Below are 20708 nucleotides of genomic sequence, written 5' to 3'. Positions count from 1 at the left end.
CATCTGTTGTGGAGCTGTGCATCTAAGGAGTCTCATGCGATGTCCCAGCACCTGAGGGTCCTGAGATTCAGTTTGGCCACGCCTATCTTCTTGATGAGTGTGTAGATACAATGATGAGGGTCTCCAGATGGGCGGGGTAAATGGAAATTTATATGAGCAGGAGACCTCAGGGCCTTCCAGTGAAAGTGAAAGCATTCCCCAGTTTGAACGGTCAGGAGTCTGAAAGTAACATGTCAGAGTGAGTAGCTAGTCTTTCACAGCTGCAGTATGATGTTAGGGACAGCGTCCCAATCTCGAGGAGGGCCATCCGAGTACAAACCCTCGCCACCAAATCCATCCTCACTACCGCCAGGGTACCAGCCATACAACTCTCAGTAGCCATGAATCAAAGCTGAGAAGCACTTATCTCCTTACACCCCTCAAAGGTCATGGTGCCAGCAACCAGTTTTTAGGAATTCGCGCCAAATCACACCGCCTGACTCTTGGCTGAGAGGGTAGGGGTGAGCATTATGGGCAGTTAATGCTTTAGACATCCAGCCCGTTAATCACATTCAAATGAATGCTGATTATTACTTTGCAAGTTCCCACTATCGGGGGGCGGGAATCCCGTTATCTCTGGTGGGGTGGCCTGGAGACTCGTGATGGATTTGACGCTGGGCGCAAATCCTTATTTTGGGCCGACGCGCTATTCTCCACTCAATAGCGAATACTGCTTCTTGCAGGAGTAACTGGCAACACCTGCCCATGGTGACCATGCTGGGGCTCTGAGGCCATTGGAGGCACCAGGTGGTTGGGAGCATGGCAGGGCAGTGCCATGGGCAATGCCAGGTTGACACTGCCAGGAAGTGGTGCCTGAAAGGGGGTGCGGCCTGAAAGGGAGGGGCGTGAAGGGGAGAGAAATGGGGGGGCATGAAGGGAGACCCATTGGGAGGGGGCCAAATGCCAGCGATCCTTGGGGGAGGGAGGGAACCATTGACTGCACTTGAAGATCGGGGCATACTTTAAAAATGCCACCTCAGTCTCTGTGCCTCCAGGCTAGCCAGCGTGTTTATGCCCTACGCCTCTCGGTGCTGGTGCAAACCTCACTCTTCCTCCAAAAACATATCTGAGTGTGGAGTGACTGTGATTTGGATCACGCCCAACCACCCAGTGGGAATCACACCCCTTTTCCCACTGGAGACCATACTTGGAAATCATTTGGAAGACCTCTGCCATTCACCTCAGCATTGCTGCAGCGGTCTCCATTGGGGCTACTGGGTGAGTTGGCATGTCGGGTGTAATGGCAAATGATGGGATATGTGTTGGCATGACTTGGTATTATGTTGACATGGAGGCTATAAGTGGCCATGGGTATGAGTCGGGCATTATGAAGTGTAAGGGATGAGGGTTAGGGGGCCATATCCTTTCCACTAGTCCGTGGCTTTTATAACCCGCATGAAACCTAGGGGTTTAGTGCTCCCCGAATTAGTCTACCCATGAGCCTCTGTGAGTACAAGCTCCCCTGTTCATGGGCAGGGTGCCCATGGACAGGATAATAGACTTTGATATAAAAGTTGGCCAGCCTTGGAACTGGCACCTCAGACTCAGCTGGGATCTGAAGAGTAATGTACATATTATTACTTTGCAATACTGTTTCTGATTCTAGTATTATCTGTCTTTTCTAATCCTTTGGTCAGTTTGTTCCTCTTTTCTGATGCTACAATCCCGCCAAGAGTAGAAAATGACCTTGCTCCTGGTTCCGTTGAGCAAAGTAAGTATATAATTAATTTTATCAAGATATATTGCTTACTTTACAACAACTTATTTCAAACATGTCAAGCAGTCGGCACATAATTATTTGTGAGTATTCCTAATTATAAAGAAATAAAACAACTCATAATTGAACATATTTGGACACAACTATGATGTTGTGCTGCCATATTATTCCCTCGTGGCCATGTTTAATTGAGCAATGTGGGGCACATAAAAATATTTCTATGTCTGGTTTCGGGTGCATTTAGTGGGGTGTGGAGGCACCGAGAAAGATTTAGCTATCCAATGGTACTTTGCCGTTTTTTTGGTCTTCGACAAGGAACTCCCTGCCAAGGTCACATTTATGTGATTTCCATTTTTAAAGGCGGACCCGATTTTTTGACCCGCCTCAGCGACACCACCGCAGCCTCCAGACCCCTTTCACTTCACCCAACGTACATCTTCCGGGGTCCTTGAACCCACCCCCTTACCCCCGGACTGACTCCTGGCACAGACACCTGGGCAGCCTGGCAATTCTCCAGCTGATCTGGAAGTGCCACCCTGGTAACTTTACACTACCAGAGTGCCTGGGTGTCAGTGCCAAGGTGCCTGGCTGGCAGTGCCAATGTGACCAGGTTTCAGCAGGAGTGCCAGGGTGCCATCCTGCCCAATACCCATCCACCCATATGTCTCCAATGCCTGGGAGACCCTCCTTGGTGCCAATACGACAGGCCTATATTTGTGTGGACCAGTACGAAACAGACCCTTGGCGTGATCTCCCACAATTGGCTAGTGAATCCCAGGCCCTGGGGGAATCCAGCAAATGCATATTTAAATGAGTCTAATTGCTCACTATGTGCATATCTGGATCTCACCAGCAAGAGCAAGACCTAGATCGCAACGTCTCGTGAGACTCCGTGAAATCTTGTGAGGCATTTCAAATGTCAAGAATTCAATGGCCTCTTCCCAACACAAGGCCATTGAATTGCGCCAGTGGTTACTCAAACCTTCACTATAACATGGTTTTAATTCTGTAAAATAACCAAAGTTATTAAATCACTGAATTGGGTTTGCTAGATCTTTATTATTTCAACTCTAATTTTCCATCCAAAATAAATTCCAAAATAAATCCAGTGGTGAAAGTCATATTCTGGGGCATGAGTCTTGAATGCATCTGCAGTCAGTAGATTTGAAAATGGCAGCACTTGATCTATCGACTTCAAACAGCACAAATTTCATTTCTCAGGAAATGGAAGGAGAGGTGAGCTATTTGGAGGAGTAAATCTTCAGGAATAGTCAGCCTGGCACCAGAGATGAAAGAATTACTTTGGTAAATAAACTTTTATTGTCTATGTCTTATCAAACATCCATTCTGACCCATCACTAAACTGCTTGATTTATGTTCTGCTAAGGTACTGAATCTACATAACAGATAAATTGCTGTTATCATACAGAGGACCATTCTGGAATGTGCTGGCAAGCCGTAAGTAAAAGTTAAAGACAAAACACACAATAGGTTGTGACAATAAATGTAAATCCAGCATTAAATAATCGACTGATGTTAACAAGTTCGTTCCATTGCACAGTTATTTATGAGATAAATTAATTTTCCATGCCTTTTGTTGATGACTTTAACCAGGATTATTTCTCATTTTCATTGGGATTTAACAGACTTTTCATGCACAGTTAAAAATAAATATTTTACTTGATCTTTCTTGACACATTTTTTTATTCAGGTTTGGAAGAGATTCTAATGGTTGCATTAATCTAGAAAAATATTTTGGCCCAAATCGTCCTATCTCTGGATCATCAGAGATGGGACATGTGATAGGAGATGTATGTCAGTACCCTGAGAAAGTCCGAGAGCGGGATTCTCCGAGCCCACGCCGGGTCGGAGAATCGCCGGGGGGTGGGGGGGGCGCCACGCCGCTCCGATGCTGGGCCCCCGATTCGCTGCTGATGGGCGAATAGCCGCCAATCGCGCCGGGGCAATCGCCGCGGCGCCGGTTGGGGGCCATTGAAAGTGGCCCCACTGGCGATTCTCCGTGCTGAATGGGCCAAAGTGCCCGCCAAGTCCCGCTGGCGTCGTTTACGCATGGGCCTACCCGGAGGGACCTCGGCGTTCTGGCTGTGGGGGCCATCCTGGTGGGGGGACAGGGGGAACTGACTCCAGGACTGAGCCAGGCCCGTGATCGGGGGCAACCGATATGCAGGCGAGCTCATTCCGGGGGGGGCCTATGTTCCTCCGCGTCAGGCCCCCGTAGGGCTCTGCCATGTTGCCCGCGGGCTGGCATGGAGACAGCTGTGGGACGCATGCATGGATCCCCGCCGGCCGTGGCAGGTCAGCTTTCGCCGCTGGAGCTTCGCACAGCACTCCGGCATCATTCTAGCCCCCCTTGGAAGGGGTGAATGCCTGGGCCCAGAGGCCCGTTGACTCCGGTGTCACTCGTGCTGGTTTTGACACCGGTGTCAAAATTTCGAAGAATCGTGACCCTAAACTGCAAACATTTGTGGGTATTGCCAGGGAATAAATGTGCCATGGGTTGATTCCCTGCAGCCTGGCACCCGCTGATCCTGAGTTAGGGTGGAGACTTAGGCCAGGTATGTAGGATTTACCTGGATGCTTACCTTGGAAATGTTAGACAGTTTAATACTTAGTCTAACACCTGGCGTAACCAACACCCCACAATCACCTCAGCCAACCATCCAATTATGCCCTGCCACCTGGTCACTATGCCCACCACCTCACTACTCACCACAATCACCCAGCTACCTGTCTACCCCGATCAACTGCTCCCCGATGAGGCCTGTCCATCTTGCAACCATCTGACTAACCCCCAAAACAACCCAATTACCCACAAGGCCAACCTGACTGTCCCTCCGATCCGACCCTCCTATCCCGCCAACCTAACTATCTTCCTGAGCATCCAATTACACCCCTGAACATCCAACTACCTCCACAACCACCAACTGCACCCAAACCTAATCCAATTTACTACTGTGACCTGATCTGATTACCCACATGACCACTGAACTGTTCCTGACTTGGCTACCCTTCCTTCCCAACTGTCCCCTAGAGTAGCCGAATACACCCCTGACCACCTGACTACCCACTCACCTGACTACCCGCCTCCACATACACATTCATTCATCCACTCATCCATTCATTAGCCACATTCATTCATTAAAAGACTCAACCTTTAAATCTTTTTTGTATATGGCAGCAGGTGCTGAATAAAGGGGACATGTGCTCTCCTTCCACGCACTCTAGTGTGCTCGCTGAACTTAAATAGGATCCCCTTAAACTCACAATCAAAAGATCTCGAAAGAATTAGACAGTCGTGTTGAGTTGCTAAAATCTTCACAGGCAGTGGTTATATACACTCAGTGTAATAATCATCTTTATTTTTGTCACAAATAGGCTTGCATTAACACTGCAATGAAGTTATTGTGAAAATCCCCCAGTTGCCATCTCCGGCATCAGAATGTCCAATTCACCTAACAAGCTTCGTCTTTCGGGACTTGTGGGAGGAAACTGGAGCCCCCGGAGGAAACTCACGCAGACACAGGGAGAAGGTGCAGACTCTGCACAGACAGTGACCCAAGCCGGGAAACGAACCCGGGTCCCTGGCGCTGTGAAGCGACAGTGCTAACCACTTTGCTACCATGCCACCCATTGTTGCTAACTGAGACGTCTAGGCCTTCTTTTTCGTGGACATTGTGTCAACAGGAAATCTCACTTCCAATCTTTGCATTCCATAACAATGCTAAATGAAGTGAAGGTGCTTCTACCTCAATATCTCAGCATTGGACCTAGCCACAATGGGGTTTTTTTTATCTCTGTCAGGAAAACATGTTGTATATCAAAAATTATTTTTGTAGTGACCAGCTAGAAATCCCTGATTGAATATATTTTGAACAAAGAAATGAATGTCCATTCCAGTGACTTGAGCTCACAGCCAAAGATGTCGATGCAATTTAAATGGCTATATTTTACATTCCAACAACACGGAGATGGAGACTGTCAGTTCATAAACGCCCACCAATGGCAATGATCTCATTAGCTTAGCGTAGAAACACTCAACTGGATGGAGACAAACCATTCCAGATAATCATATATCAATAGGACCCTGGCTGATAGGAGGTTTACCAGATATGGGGCGCGATTCAGCGATACTGATGTGCCTGACATAGTGAATCGTGCACAGCCCCAAATTGAGCTCCGCGCCGGGCGCAAAGCACCATGTGAATCACCTGACTCACTCCGCCCTGCGCAATCTGGATCTCGCCCTCATCAAAAGAGCATGGAAGGCTTGAAGGGGGGGAGAGATCAGGGACCTGCACGCCCAGATCACTCTGCATGTTAATGTTACTAAAGTTTCTGCATTTACAGTATAATTCATACCTAGATTTGATCCTCCAAAATGCATCACCTCGCATTTGTCTGGATTAAACTCCATCTGCCATCTCCAAAACTTAGACCCTGTCCTCCTCTGCCTCCACCTTTCCTCAAGGTTCCCAATCCCACCCCACCCAAAAAGCTCAAATACCAGAGTCCAGTATCCATCTTCTTTTAATGTACAAGCAAACAAATTAGGAGCAGGAGTAGGCCACTCGGCCCCTCGAGCTTGCTCCACCAGTCAATAAGATCATGGCTGATCTGACTGTAACTTCAACCCCACATTCCTGCCTACCCCCAATAACATTTCACCCGCTTGTTATTCAAGAACCTATCTAGCTCTGCCTTAAAAATATTCAAAGATTCTGCTTCCACTGCCTTTTGAGGAAGGGAGTTCCAGAGACTCATAGTCCCGAGAGAAAAAAATGTCTCCTCGTCTCTGTCTTAAATGAGTGATCCCTTATTTTAAAAAATGTGACCACTAGTTCTAGATTCTCTGACAAGAGGAAACATCCTCTCCACATCTGCCCTGTCAATATTCCTTGGGATCTTAAAGGACTCGATCACCATTCTTCTCAGAGACTATGTCTACTGCTGAGTTCAGGTACCATGGGGACTACGTAATTGGTGACCAAGGGTGTGACATCCTGTCCCTGATGGGCGGAAGTTCCACAATCACCTCGTTTGTGATGCGCCCAGATATGTTTAAAGTCGGCTGGTGTTATAACCCCAATGGAGGTCCTGGGATCAGGACTATGCGATTTCCCATGACCTCCCCGGAATATGAACTTCCCCTTTAAGACTGGCAGGCCTTTACCTTTAAGGGGACGAGGTTTCCCCTTTACAAGGAGAGCCTCAGTTATACAAAAACCCTGGCCTAGCTGCAGGCCGTGGAAGGATACCCTTGGGGGGTGGATGAATATTGTATTGATATCAAAATAAACCTTGTTCCTTAATGTCTACTTTTGTCTATGCATTCTGCCTACCATGGATTTAACACTGGCGATGAGGATTCAGTGGAGCTGCCGTCGACACCAGTTGGTACGTGCCCGGCCCACCTCGTCGAGGCTTCAGCAGGCCCCACTACTGACCACTGAAATGCCACTTATAGGAAAGCTGGAACCTTTTGATGCAGGTACAGATGATTGGGGCAATATGTTGAATGCATGGACTACATCTTTCAAACAAATGCAATTACTGGCAATGCATGAAAAACTGTGATATTACTGATGGCTTCAGAGGGCCCAACAACAGTGTAATAAAGAGCTTGATTCACCTGGACGCCCCAGATTCCCGGTCATTCGCCGCCCTGGTGACCCTGGTGGGGGAGCATTTTAACCCGAAACCACCGCACATTGTACACCGTTTCCAGTTCCAAATGACTGCTCAGGCCTAAGCCGAGTCGGTGAGTGACAGAATGACATTGAATGAGACATTTAGGGACCGTTTGGTGTGTGGACTCCGCGATGCGGCAATGCAATGGGAATTACTAGCTTAGGCCCACCTGGACCTGCAAAGTGTGGTGGCGATACCTACAGGAAGTGCTGAACAAGGGATCCAGAAACTCCAGGTACTGACAGTGCTCAATCTGGGATACAGTCACAAGTAACTATCACAGTCGGCTGGACCTAAGGAGGCTGATGTGATGATATGCATCAAGCAATTCTGTACATAATGTTATGCACGACCTCCGACCACTTGGTGGCAGTGTAAACCCACCATGTGACCCTGTGGCTGGAGAGTTGGGAGTGGGTCGTGTTGGAGGACAGACGTATTTTGCAGTAGCTCTACAATAGTTAACTAGTCTTCATAGTTGAGTATTGTATTTATCCTCGTTATCTTTATCATGCAGTTGGTTCATAATAAATTATTTAAACTAGTTGTTCTGTAGTATATCATTCATATCAGCCGATCTACAGAACATGACATGGCACCAGGACTAATGATTTACTAAGAACCCAAAGATTCTGCCCAAAATAAATCTGAACCACTAAAGATAACTTTGAAGGAAAAGAAAGAAAACATGCTTTTACTACTAACCTTGCAAGCTAATGGCAACTAGTGCTCAATGCGTGGTAATACTTCAAAGCCTGGGATGGAACGTATCAAGGCACCTCAACAGCTTTGGATTACTGGTAACGTAGACAAGAATTGGAGGGTGTTTAAGCAACAGTTTAAATTCTATATTGCAGCCCTTGATCTGCAGGCACAGCCCAATGAGAGGCATATCACATTTTTGTTCACCTCAAGGGCAATTCTGCAGATGCCGTGCCCTATGGATAATAAAGGAATTTTAAGAATACTAGGCATGATCAATTTTTATGGACAAATTCATTCCCAACTTGGCAGCCAAAATGGCACATCTGAGGGAGACCATAAAGAAAGATGTACCATTCCAGTGGTCAAGAAGACATGAACAAGAGTGGCAGGTATTGCAGGTTTCGATCACCATGGCTCCGGTTCTGTCATTTTTTGATCCAGCAAAAATCTCAACTGATGCATCACAAGATTGTTTGGAGGTGGTCCTACTCCAACAGGGTCTGGCAAGAGACTGGCTTCCAGTTGCGTATGCGTCCAGGATAAAGTCTGATACAGACAAAGTTAAAAAGAGTGCCTCAGGCTCATTAATGGGCTAACAAAATTCTACAATTATGTTTATGGGCTTCTAACCTTCATTGTGGAGACTGACCAGAGGCCACTGGTCGCCATCGTAAAATAAAATCTTAATGGGATTGCTTCAGCAAATGATCATGAAGTTGCAACTTAGAGTAGATGTATATGCCGAGTAAACTTCTTATTGTGGCTGACACACTTTCTCGGGCTGCTGGCATTGAGGAGCCACTCCAGCTGGCTGAGGACGTAGAGGTCCACATGAACATTATTATAGGCCAGGGTTTACAGAACACCAAAGTATATCATGGAGCTCACCTGACCCACAACTTTAAATAGATTTTGGTTATGGGGAGCACAAGGACCCACTTTACAGGTGTGATGCAACAGAGATCTTAAGTATTTTTAAAACAAAACAATGTTTATTCTATGAATCCAGTTACATTTTATAAACACACAGTAAACATCTTATCAACTACCAACACTGATAACCCCCTCAAAAAAGATACATTACTCTACAAGTAACCCTTAGTAACTTTCCTAACAACATCCATAGTCAAAAAAACCTTTTTAACAAATACATTAGGTTTGAATTCTCTACAGAAACAGGTATTACTTTGAAATCATCAAGTGATCTGGAGACATTCTTTAGGGAGAGAGAGATGTATACTTTCTTGTTTGAATGCAGCTCTCCAACTGAAATCGAAACTAAAATACAGAGCCAAAAAGAGCTTCCAGCTCAAAATGAAAGTAAAAAGCAGAATCACATTCCAGCTCCACCCACAGAATGACATCACTGCAGCCATTTGATAAAACATACTTTTCTTGAAGGGCCTCTCACATGACAACATGGTGACAGAGCCTCTGCCAGTCTCTGACAAAAATCACAAATAATTAAAGAAGAAACTGCCAAGGACACTGTCCAGCTGAAAGTGAGAAAGTATCTCCATGAAGGATGGCGCAAAGGATCCCAAAGGAAGACTCTTCGAGTTTCTACAATAAACGAGCAGAATTAAGTGATGTGAAGAATCTTTGCTGCGGAATCAGCGGATTGTGATTCCACAGGCACTATGGTCAATGATCCTCATGAAGCTGCATGAAAGGCACTTGAGGTTGGAAAAGTGCAGGCGAAGAGCCAGGGAAGCAGTCTATTCGCCTGGGGTCAACCATGACATTGAGCTGATGGTGGATAACTCAAACATGCTAAAGATTTCAGCGCAGGCAGAGCAAGGAAGCTATACGGATGGGTGAGACAGTCACAACTCCGTGGCAGAATGTTGGCATGGATCTTTTCTATTTCAATGGAAAGGAGTACCTTCTGGTCATAGACTATTTCTTTAACCAGCCGGAGATAGCGCAGTTTTCGAATTCTTTGGCACGATGTGTCATTAAGCATGTCAAAGAAATTCTTGCGCAACACGGCATTTCAGATGTGGTCATGAGCGATTATGGTCCTTGTTTTAACTGCTATGAGTGGCCTGAATTTGCACGGCAGTATGATTTCCAACATGTTATCTCCAGTCCGCACTACCCTCAGTTGAACGGCAAGGCTGAAGAGGGTGTGCATATCGTCAAGCAGCACCTACAGAAAGCATTAGACAGCTGCGGTGACATCAATCTTGCGCCCTTCAGCTATCGTTCGGCACCACTAGTCAACGGGCTCTCACCTGCTCAGATGCTGATGAACAGGCAAGTGCGAATGACTTTACCTCGCTTTCCTCATGAAACCGTGAACCATTTGTTAACAAGGCAATTGCCCTCTTAGAAAAGGAGGCAGAAGGGATTCTATGATAGGTCTGCCAAAAAGACTTCAACCTCTGCAGCCAGAGGACATGGTGCAATAAGAAGACTTGAAAGGAAATGGATGGTCTAAGCAGGCGAATGTACTGCGTCAAGGAGGTCCAAACTCATATCTCATTGCTACGGATGAAGATGCTATCTTGAGAAGGAATAGAAGAGCTTTTTTCAAAGTACAGCAACCGCTTATGATGCAACCACCAGAAGAAGCATCCTATAGTCCTAAAACATCTGAAGAACATACAGTGCAACATACGGAACAAAGACAACAAGAGAAAGATACATGAAGAACAACAAACACATACAACTAATACTAAAGAAGATGAAGTATCTTTGTAAGTTCAGCAGACACTTAGAAGGTCTACAAGCATATTGCCCAAGCCAGAAAGACTGAACTTGTGAGACTATAAAAATTCTAAACATGTAAATAGTTATGCATATTATGGTGAAATGTAAAAATAATCTAACGTATGTAAATAATTTCTTTTTCCAAAAGAAAGCGGATGTGATGATATGCTTAAAGCAATTCTGGACATAATCATAGAAATCATAGAATATACAGTGCAGCAGGAGGTCATTCAGCCCATTGAGTCTTCACCCTACTTAAGCCCACACCTCCACCCCATCCCCATAACCTAACTTAACCTTTTTTGGACACTAAGGGCAATTTATTATGGCCAGCCCACCTAACAGCACATCTTTGGACTGTGGGAGAAAACCACAGCACCCGGAGGAAACCCATTCAGACATGGGGAGAACATTCAGACTACGCACAAACAATGAGCAAGCCAGGAATCGAACCTGGGACTCTGGAACCATGGAGAAACTGTGCTAACCACTGTGCTACCATCCTGCTTCCCACTGTGCTTCCATGCTGTCCCCCACTGTGCTAGCATGCTGCCCCAACTGTGCTACAGTGCTGCCCACCATAATATTATACATGACCTCTGACCACTAGGTGGTAGTGTAAACCCACCACATGACCCTGTGGACGGGGAGTTGGGAGTACACTGCCTGTACCAGAGCCTGCAGATTTTCACTGTGAAGTGTGTGGCTGAGTGCCCACCAGAATTGGCAGCCCTCCTCTGTGCCCACATGGTGCAGAGGCCATTATCAGGACCACTTTTTAATTGTGTCTTGATCAACTCCGTGGTCCTTCCTCACAACCCCAGGCAACCTTTATTCAGCTGCATGGCCTCCTTTAATTTTCCCTCTGGGTCACCAACCAAGCTCCCGCTCATGCCCCCGCCATCGGCGCAGGACCAAAGTCCAGCCACAATTCACACTGGCCAACTTGAAGGTGTGTTCCCCCATGCTAACGGGCCGATGTAAACACCACGGCCAATTCTACCCCAGGCGGTCGGACCAATGTTTAATGGCTTTCATGACCGTTTAACATTGCAATGCAATTTACAGTGCTTCATGACATATTGTTAAAAGAAGCAAATGGATTCTGGAATAGAGTGGCAAAAAACATTTTTCCAAACAGACACTCCAAAAGCACCACAAATGGTAAACAGATTGTGTGCAGATTAACACAATCTCCCAATTTCCAACCTGTAGCACCAAATATTACAATGTAGATCCACCACTCAACACGACTGATGTTCTGATCAGTCGGAATTGCATTGGACACCCATGGAGGTACTGAACCCTGATTCAAACACCTAAGTGAGAGTCCCTCCTCCAACAGGTGGGAACCTAGATCACAGAACAATGTAGCATTGAATAGACATGGTATTGGGAATATCACACATTATTCTCCACAAATCTCAGAGTACCACCCTATTTCCACGTAATGAAAAGTAGTCACTGAGATAACTCAGGATCATAAAGATCATAGAATTTACAGTGCAGAAGGAGGCCATTTGTCCCATCGAGTCTGCACTGGCTCTTGGAACGAGCACTCCACTTAAGCCCACACCTCCACCCTATCCCCGTAACCCAGTAACCCATCTAACCTAAGGGCAATTTAGCATGGCCAATCCACCTAACCCTGCACATCTTTGGACTGTGGGAGGAAACCGGAGCACCCAAAGGAAACACACGCGAACACACAGACTCCGCACAGTGACCCAAGCCGGGAATTGAACCTGGGACCCTGGAGCTGTGAAGCAACTGTGCTAACCATAATGCTACCGTGGGTGATACTGCTTTATGCCTCTTCCTAACTCCCATCTGATCTTCTTGCTGTTATATGCCATGATATGCAAGTTGCCTAATCTGCGATCATGAATCTTTTGCTTTACTGAGGAGGAATGCCGCAGCAATAACAAAGAAGCACTTTCAGCCAACAGCTCAGTGACTGGCACAGAATGAACTTCAAAAATGTTATTATAAAGTCCGTATTTGCGTATTCTGAGTCACCGGCTACAAATGGGTTGCAGCAAGGCCAGGGTATAGGGTGGATTATGACATGAAAATCGCTTATTGTCACGAGTAGGCTTCAATGAAGTTACTGTGAAAAGCCCCTAGTCGCCACATTCCGGCGCCTGTCCGGGGAGGCTGGTGCGGGAATCGAACCGTGCTGCTGGCCTGCTTGGTCTGCTTTAAGAGCCAGCGATTTAGCCCAGTGAGCTAAACGAGCCCATGCGACCGGACAGGAGGATGAATGGGTTCTACGACATGGTGATTGAAATGATTAGGTATTCCACAATGATTAGGAGTGTCGTGATACCTGAGCACACTTGTTACACTTGGTGCATTGACAGGCCTGCATGCCATCTTCTTGTCAGTGATGGGGACTTTGCTGAGCAAAGTCCTCGTAGAGGAACATGGAGATGTCTGCCTTTAACATGGCGGAAGACTTCATACAAAGCCTGGGAGTGATAGCAAACTCGGTGACAACACTGACAGACCCTGCTGTGACACAATGTCTGGTGACAGCTTTCCCAGCTTCCATTGCAGCATAGGCAGTAACCACACAGTGTTTCAGCACTGCAGAAAGAAGTCAAAATGGCATTCCAACTCTCATGGCTGTCCAACCATCTGCCTGCCCAAAGATTACTGAGAAGCTGAAGTGCTATCCCATGGGAGTGACTCCATGGAATACTAACCTGCTGTCTTCTCTCAGAAAGGCAGCATTCATCCTCTCTCACTACTGCAAAGGACCGTGGCTTGCTTGGACTCCCTATTTATCTGCTTGGTTACATTTATATGTCAACAAGCTCTTGCTAAATGAATGCTGACCACATGTGAGTGGGTTATTTACTGGAGTTAGGTACCAGGTGTTTAATACAGGGGCCTTGTCAACCCGCAACCATCCTCTTGTTTCTCATGGTGGCACAAATGCTGATGGTATTGTACAGTGGCAGAGAATAAAGGCAACATTATTGCGGTGATGATACCAGGCCTGCATGGCGTGTTGAATGTGGGCATCACACCAGCTAGACACTGAGGGAGTGGAAACCTTTGTGGTTCTGGCACATCTCTGAATTTCCATGTGCTGCTCACAGAACAATGTGCGCATAGCCAATGGCATCTGCATCTGGGGAAACCTACTAATCTGGTGAAGCCAGAAGTGCCTCTGCCCATTCTCTCTAGAAAGAGAATTAAATGTATGCTCGTTGAAAATAGATTGTCCTTATACAACCATGGATGGTGAACTCCCAGCTGTTGGAGATGTTGCTCCAGCCCAGAAGGAACAAGACACAAACAGGTTCAAGGCTTAGGTCACCTTTACAGCCATTGGCAATGCTGCTCTGAGGGTGCAGGTCTGTTTGCAACAGGTGGCCCTTCCTTCTTGAAGTGGAGACATTTTACATGCTGAGCAAAGTTTAATTATTCCCCCACACCCTCCAGGGGTAAGTTTGGATGTATTTAATTGGGTGGAAGATGCATGTTGGGTATGCTGCCACCTTCCCACCTGATTATATCTGAGGTGGGAAGCACTGCTCTGGGAGTGAAAGGACCCTTTACTGGGCAATTATTGCCCATTTAAGAGCCTTCTCCCACCATCACTGCATTTTGACCAATGTCAGACAAGGACTCGTCATTGGGAAATCCAGTTTGCCGGGGAGAATCTTCTGTTCAAAGGCACACTGCCTAATTAACAGCCCCGGCATTGAAGATAAGGGCCGGGATTCTCCGAGTGGGGGTGGAGAATGGGGCCTCAGACCCGCGATAGGGTCCGACGCCGGGACGTGAGCCTCCGGCGACCAGATAATCGTCGGCAGTGGCGCACGCGCGGTCGACACGGCACCAGTCGGAGACCTTTGATAGAGGCCCCCGCGAGGATTCTCCGCGGTCGACCGGCCGTGTTCTCACCGCTGTGGTTCACGTATTGTTCCACCCGGCAGGGGCTCGGCATCGCAGCTGCGGTGGCCGCCCTGGTGCGGGGGCTTGGGGGGGGGCAGTCTCCGGGTGCGGCCTCCACGACGGCCAGGCCTGCGATTGGGGGCCACCAATCGGTGGGCGCGCACGATATGGGGGGCTACACCTTCTTCCTCGTTGGCCCTCTGTGTGGCTCCGCCATGTTGTGCGGACCCGCGCCGCAGCGCAGTGTTCGGGAGTGCAGGGCCCTGTATTGGCAGTCAGAAGTGCATGGAGCACTTCGGCACTGTGCTGGTCCCCTGTGGGCCACCGAATCGCTGGGCCAAGAGACCTGTTGACGCAGGCGTGAAACATTCCGCTGTTTCCGCCGGCGTCAACATTTAGCCGCGTTTTTGGAGAATCCCGTCCAGGGTTCCTGCTGACAGATACTCCTATGATGTGTTTTCCAACCTCCCCCCCCAGACACTGACTCCCCCACTCTGTCATCACTCATTTGCAGCCTATTTCCCTCAGCAATCCTAGATCTCTGGTGGGCGCATTGCCAGCAGCTGCCATCCCTCCCAGCAGTCCTGGAGGGGAATGGAGTACTAATGGCCTCTGATTAGCCAGCAGCTCTCGTGTGTACAAAGTGGGGGTGGGGGATATTTTCCTCTAGATCCTGAATCAGGTGCACTACAAAGAGGTCATCAGATAATGTTTGCAGGATTGGATTGCTTGATTTATATATCTAATGGAGAGGATAAGACACTGAGATCAGTAACAGAGAAAGTTAAGGTATGGGTCTGTTGGTGAACAGTGTGTGATGCGACCATCAATTCACTTGAGACATGAGTAGAAGTAAACCGTGGCTTTAATCAACTTAGAACAGTGCCTGCCTGCGACTGAACCAATTCTGAGAACTGCCTGCAAGTTGACTGCTCTTTATACCTCCCTTCAAGGGGGAGGAGCCATGGACGGAGCCCATACATGCCCCAACATGTTCTCCTATGGATAATGCCATACAACGGCCCATAGGAGAAGCCCACAAGGGCAACAGTATAGTACAGATATAAATATACAAATACAAGTGCGACAGCACAGATACAAATACACTGGTGGATTATTAGTATAATACATTCACATTCACCCCCTGTTAAAAAAATGAAGTCCGGCGGGGTGACGGGTTCATAAGTTCAGCCGGTCCGGTGCACGGATTGTGCGCTGTGATCGTCGAAGCTCTGGCGTTGTTGCTGGCCCGGGTGTCAAACCCGTCCGTGCTGGCATCGGTAGTGAGGGCGCTGGCTCGGGTGTCGAACTCGTCCGTGCTGGCATCGGTAGTGAGGGCGCTGGCCCGGGTGTCGAACTCATTAGTGCTGGCATCGGTAGTGAGGGCGCTGGCCCGGGTGCCAAACTCGTCCGTGCTGGCATCGGTAATGAGGGCGCCGGTGCGGGTACAGACGTGGACTCCGGGAGCATCTCTTCTGGAGCTTCATTCCTGTGGATCGGTGAAGGGGGGATGGCGGGTGGGAGGGAGCGTGGGAGCCATATAGGGGCGGGGCGCTGGTTGTGGTAGGTTAGGCGGGATATCGTGGAGAGGCGGTGGTGGTGGTGGTGGAACCGGCGGGCGCCAGGTCCCGGAGGGTGACCGTATCCTGTCGGCCATCGTGGTGTTCGATATAAGCGTACTGGGGGTTTGCGTGTAGGAGCTGGACCCTCTCTACCAGAGGATTGGACTGATGGCTCCTGACGTGCTTTCTGCGTAGGACCGGCCCCGGTGTCTTCAGCCAGGGTGGAAGCGAGGCCCATAGGTGGATCTCCTAGGGAAAACAAATAAGCGGTCATGAGGGGTCTCGTTTGTGGCCGTGCAGAGTAGGGACCTAATAGAGTGGAGCGCATCGGGGAGGACCTCCTGCCAGTGAGAAACTGGGAGATTCCTAGACCGCAGGGTCAGTAGGACGGTCTTCCAGACCGTCGCGTTCTCCCTCTCCACCTGCCCGTTTCCCCTGGGGCTATAACTGGTAGTCCTGCTAGAGGCGATGCCCTTGCCGAGCAGGTACTGACGTAGTTCGTCGCTCATGAACGACGAACCCCGGTCACTGTGGACATAATTGGGGAAACCAAACAGGGTGAAGACACTTTGCAGGGCTTTGAAGACGGTGGACATGGTCATGTCGGGGCAAGGGATTGCAAAGGGGAAGCGGGAGAACTCATCAATAATATTGAGGAAATATGTATTGCGGTTATTGGAGGGGAGGGGCCCTTTGAAGTCAATACTGAGGCGCTCAAAGGGCCGGGATGCCTTTACCAGGTGTGCCCTATCTGGCTGATAGAAGTGTGGTTTACACTCCGCACAGATCTGGTAGTCCCTGGTCATGGCTCTGACCTCCTCGGTGGAGTAGGGCAGGTTGCGGGCCTTGATATAGTGGATAAGCCGGGTGAACCCCGAGTGGTAGAGGTCATCGTGGATAGCCCATAGTCGGTCATCTTGCGCACTGGCGCATGTGCCGTGGGACAGGGCATCTGGGGGCTCGTTGAGCTTCCCAGGACGATGTACTATATCGTAATTATAGGTGGAGAGTTTGATCCTCCACCTCAAGATTTTATTGTTCTTGATTTTGCCCCGCTGCATATTGTTGAACATGAAGGCTACCGATCGTTGGTCGGTGACGAGGGTAAACCTCCTACCCGCGAGGTAGTGCCCCCAGTGCCGTACGGCTTCCACGATGGCTTGGGCCTCCTTCTCGACTGAGGAGTGCCAAATTTCAGAGGTGGTGAGGGTGCGCAAAAAAAACGCTACCGGTCTGCCTGTTTGATTGAGGTTAATGGCGAGAGTGACCTCTGATGCGTTGCTCTCCACCTGGAAGGGGACGGACTGGCGGGGCTCAGCCACCAGTGGGAAGATGGTGGCCTTGATTAGTGGGCGGGCTTTGTCCGCTGGGCATAATATGAAAAGAACCCGAGGCACCTCTTCAGGGCCTTAGACAGTGGGGGAGGGGAAGTTGTAGGAGGGGGCGCATACGGTCAGGGTCGGGTCCTAGGTCCCTGTTTTCCACGACGTAGCCGAGGATGGCTCGTCTGGTTGTGCGGAAAACGCATTTCTTCTTGTTGTACGTGAGGTTTAGGGTTTGGGCGGTTCGGAGAAATCTGTGGAGGTTGGCATCGTGGTCCTGCTGATCATGGCCGCAGATGGTGACATTGTCCAAGTGCGGAAATGTGGCCCGCAGCCCGTACTGGTCCACCATTCGGTCTATTGTTCTTTGGAACACCGAAACCCCGTTCGTGACGCCAAAGGGGACCCGGAGGAAGTGGAAGAGGCTGCCGTCTGCCGCAAAAGCCGTGTAGTGGCGGTCCCCCGGGCAGATTGGGAGCTGGTGGTATGCAGACTTCAGATCCACCATGGATAACACCCGGTAGTGTGCGATCTGGTTTACCATGTCTGCAATCCGGGAAGGGGGTACGCATCGAGTTGTGTGTACCGGTTCATGGTTTGGCTGTAATCTACAACCATCCAGTTATTTTCCCCGGTCTTGACGACCACCACCTGAGTTCTCCAGTCGAGGATGTGTCGCATGTAGACCTCTTTCACGGGCCGTACATAGAGGCCTTCGAGCAGCGCGAGGGAGTCTGCGTAGGAGGAGGCCCCGTCGAGTTGAACAGAGATTCGATGGCTCACCCGTGCATGGAGGAGGCTCACCTTCTGTTCGTCGGTGACGGAAGGCGTCGAGAAGGCTGCGAGATAGGCCTTGAAGCAGCGGAGCCAGTGCAAAAAAATTTATTTCGCCTCCACGGCCTTGCGGATCGAGTTCCAGTCGGTCAGGTTTGAGGGCCGATTCCATAGTTGCGTTTAAGTTGATTAAATTGATGCGACCATCAATTCGCTTGAGACATGAGTAGAAGTAAACCGTGGCTTTAATCAACTTAGAACAGTACCTGCCTGCGACTGGACCAATGCTGAGAACTGCCTGCAGGTCGACTGCTCTTTATACCTCCCTTCAAGGGGAAGGAGCCATGGGCGGAGCCCATACATGCCCCAACATGTTCTCCTATGGATAACACCATACAATGGCATTGGAGAAGCCCACAAGGGCAACAGTATAGCACAGATACAAATATACAAATACAAGTGCGACAGCACAGATACAAATACACTGGTGGATTATTAGTATAATACATTCACCACATTGCGTTTGGGCTGCATTGACTGGTATCCCAGTCAGATGAGCTGATCAACGAAACCCTCCTGGTGTCTGGATTAAATTTTGTCTTTGGTTTCTCATTCATTAGGGTGAAGTATTGATAACTGAAGACCCTAGGTAGTCATAGCCACTTGATATGAGCATTTTCTCTTCCTCCTCCTTCCCCCTCCTCAAGCAGCTTGTCCTCCTCTGTTTTTCCTCTGCTCATTCTCTCTGTCATACTGCAGAACACTGAAACTACAGGACCCATGACTGGGACCAAGTGATCTGAAGAGAATCCGTGCAGTCAAATCAATTTATTCACCATATGAATGGTGAACTCCCAACTTCAGAACTTTAACTCTTAAGCATTCGCTGGTTTGCTGTTTATGTTAGATGTTTGGTTTATCACAGGGGAATGTAGAACTAACACTCGTTCTAAGTATACAACAATATATTTAGATTATTTTAAAATACCACAGAATTTACAAGAATTCTCTACATACACAGATGGTCTCAGCCTAAATCTTCTCTTTGGAAACATATCTGTTTGATTAGCTCTCTAGCTCGAACAACAGGCTCAAGCAAAGAAGTTGTTAGATAGATCAGAGAACTGACTAACACAATCAAGCACAGATCAATCAAAACATCGAACACTACAGCAACTAGTAGTACAAAAGTCCAAAAAATACTAATAATGCAGCAGCAGCCAGTAGAAATTGTCCATTTACCTGAGAATGATTGAAGATTTGTTTAAATAGCCCTTGTGTGTATGTGTGTGTGTGTGTGGGCGGGGGGTGCGTGGGGGGGGGTCCTTCCTCCTGCTCTTAAAAAGATGTTCAGGTGCGCAAGATTAAGAGAGGGCATTAGCTGCAGTGTTTAGGTCAAAATGGTCCTGATCATGTCAAATCACTGTACCAGCTGACTGCCAACACACTCTGTCTATTTTGCTCACTTAGAACATAGAACAGTACAGCACAGAACAGGCCCTTCGGCCCTCGATGATATGCCGAGCAATGATCACCCTACTCAAACCCACGTATCCACCCTATACCCGTAACCCAACAACCCCCTCCCCCCCTTAACCTTACTTTTTAGAACACTACGGGCAATTTAGCATGGCCAATCCACCTAACCCGCACATCTTTGGACTGTGGGAGGAAACCGGAGCACCCGGAGGAAACCCACGCACACACGGGGAGGACGTGCAGACTCCGCACAGACAGTGACCCAGCCGGGAACCGAACCTGGGACCCTGGAGCTGTGAAGCATTTATGCTAACCACCATGCTACCGTGCTGCCACTTCTGGTGCACACACCTAGCAACCACATAAAGACCACACCAAAATGCATCTGCCACCAGCAACAGAAGTGTTCATGCGTTATGCGGACCTGTAGCATAGAAAATACAGATGGTGTTCAACTTAATTTTGCAGCATCCTATTGCACAGTAGCAGAGTGGTTAGCACTGTTGCTTCACAGCGCCAGGGTTTCAGCTTCGATTCCGGCTTGGCTCACTGTCTGTGCGGAGTCCGTACATTCTCCCTGTGTCTGCGTGAGTTTCCTCCGGGTGCTCCGGTTTCCTCCCACAAGTTCCGAAAAACGTGCTATTAGGTGATTTGGACATTCTGAATTCTCCCTCCGTGTACCCAACCAGGCTCCGGAATGTGGCGACTAGGGGCTTTTCACAGTAACGTCATTGCAGTGTTAATGTAAGCCTACTTGTGACAATAAAGATTATTTTT

The 20708-nt window shown here is 48.5% G+C and overlaps 1 long non-coding RNA gene across 1 annotated transcript; it reads left to right on the top strand.

Annotated features, from left to right (window-relative positions):
* Window positions 1-1676: 1676 nt before the first annotated feature.
* Window positions 1677-3215, top strand: LOC119972956. The gene is made up of 3 exons (XR_005462194.1): window positions 1677-1750; window positions 2978-3061; window positions 3144-3215. It is a non-coding gene; the product is annotated as an uncharacterized LOC119972956 (long non-coding RNA).
* Window positions 3216-20708: the final 17493 nt, after the last annotated feature.

The sequence above is a fragment of the Scyliorhinus canicula genome, chromosome 10, assembly GCF_902713615.1.
Source record: "Scyliorhinus canicula chromosome 10, sScyCan1.1, whole genome shotgun sequence".
Classification (NCBI taxonomy): domain Eukaryota; kingdom Metazoa; phylum Chordata; class Chondrichthyes; order Carcharhiniformes; family Scyliorhinidae; genus Scyliorhinus; species Scyliorhinus canicula.
Note: the sequence above shows the minus strand (reverse complement) of the source record. Positions and strands in the feature narration are given on the sequence as shown.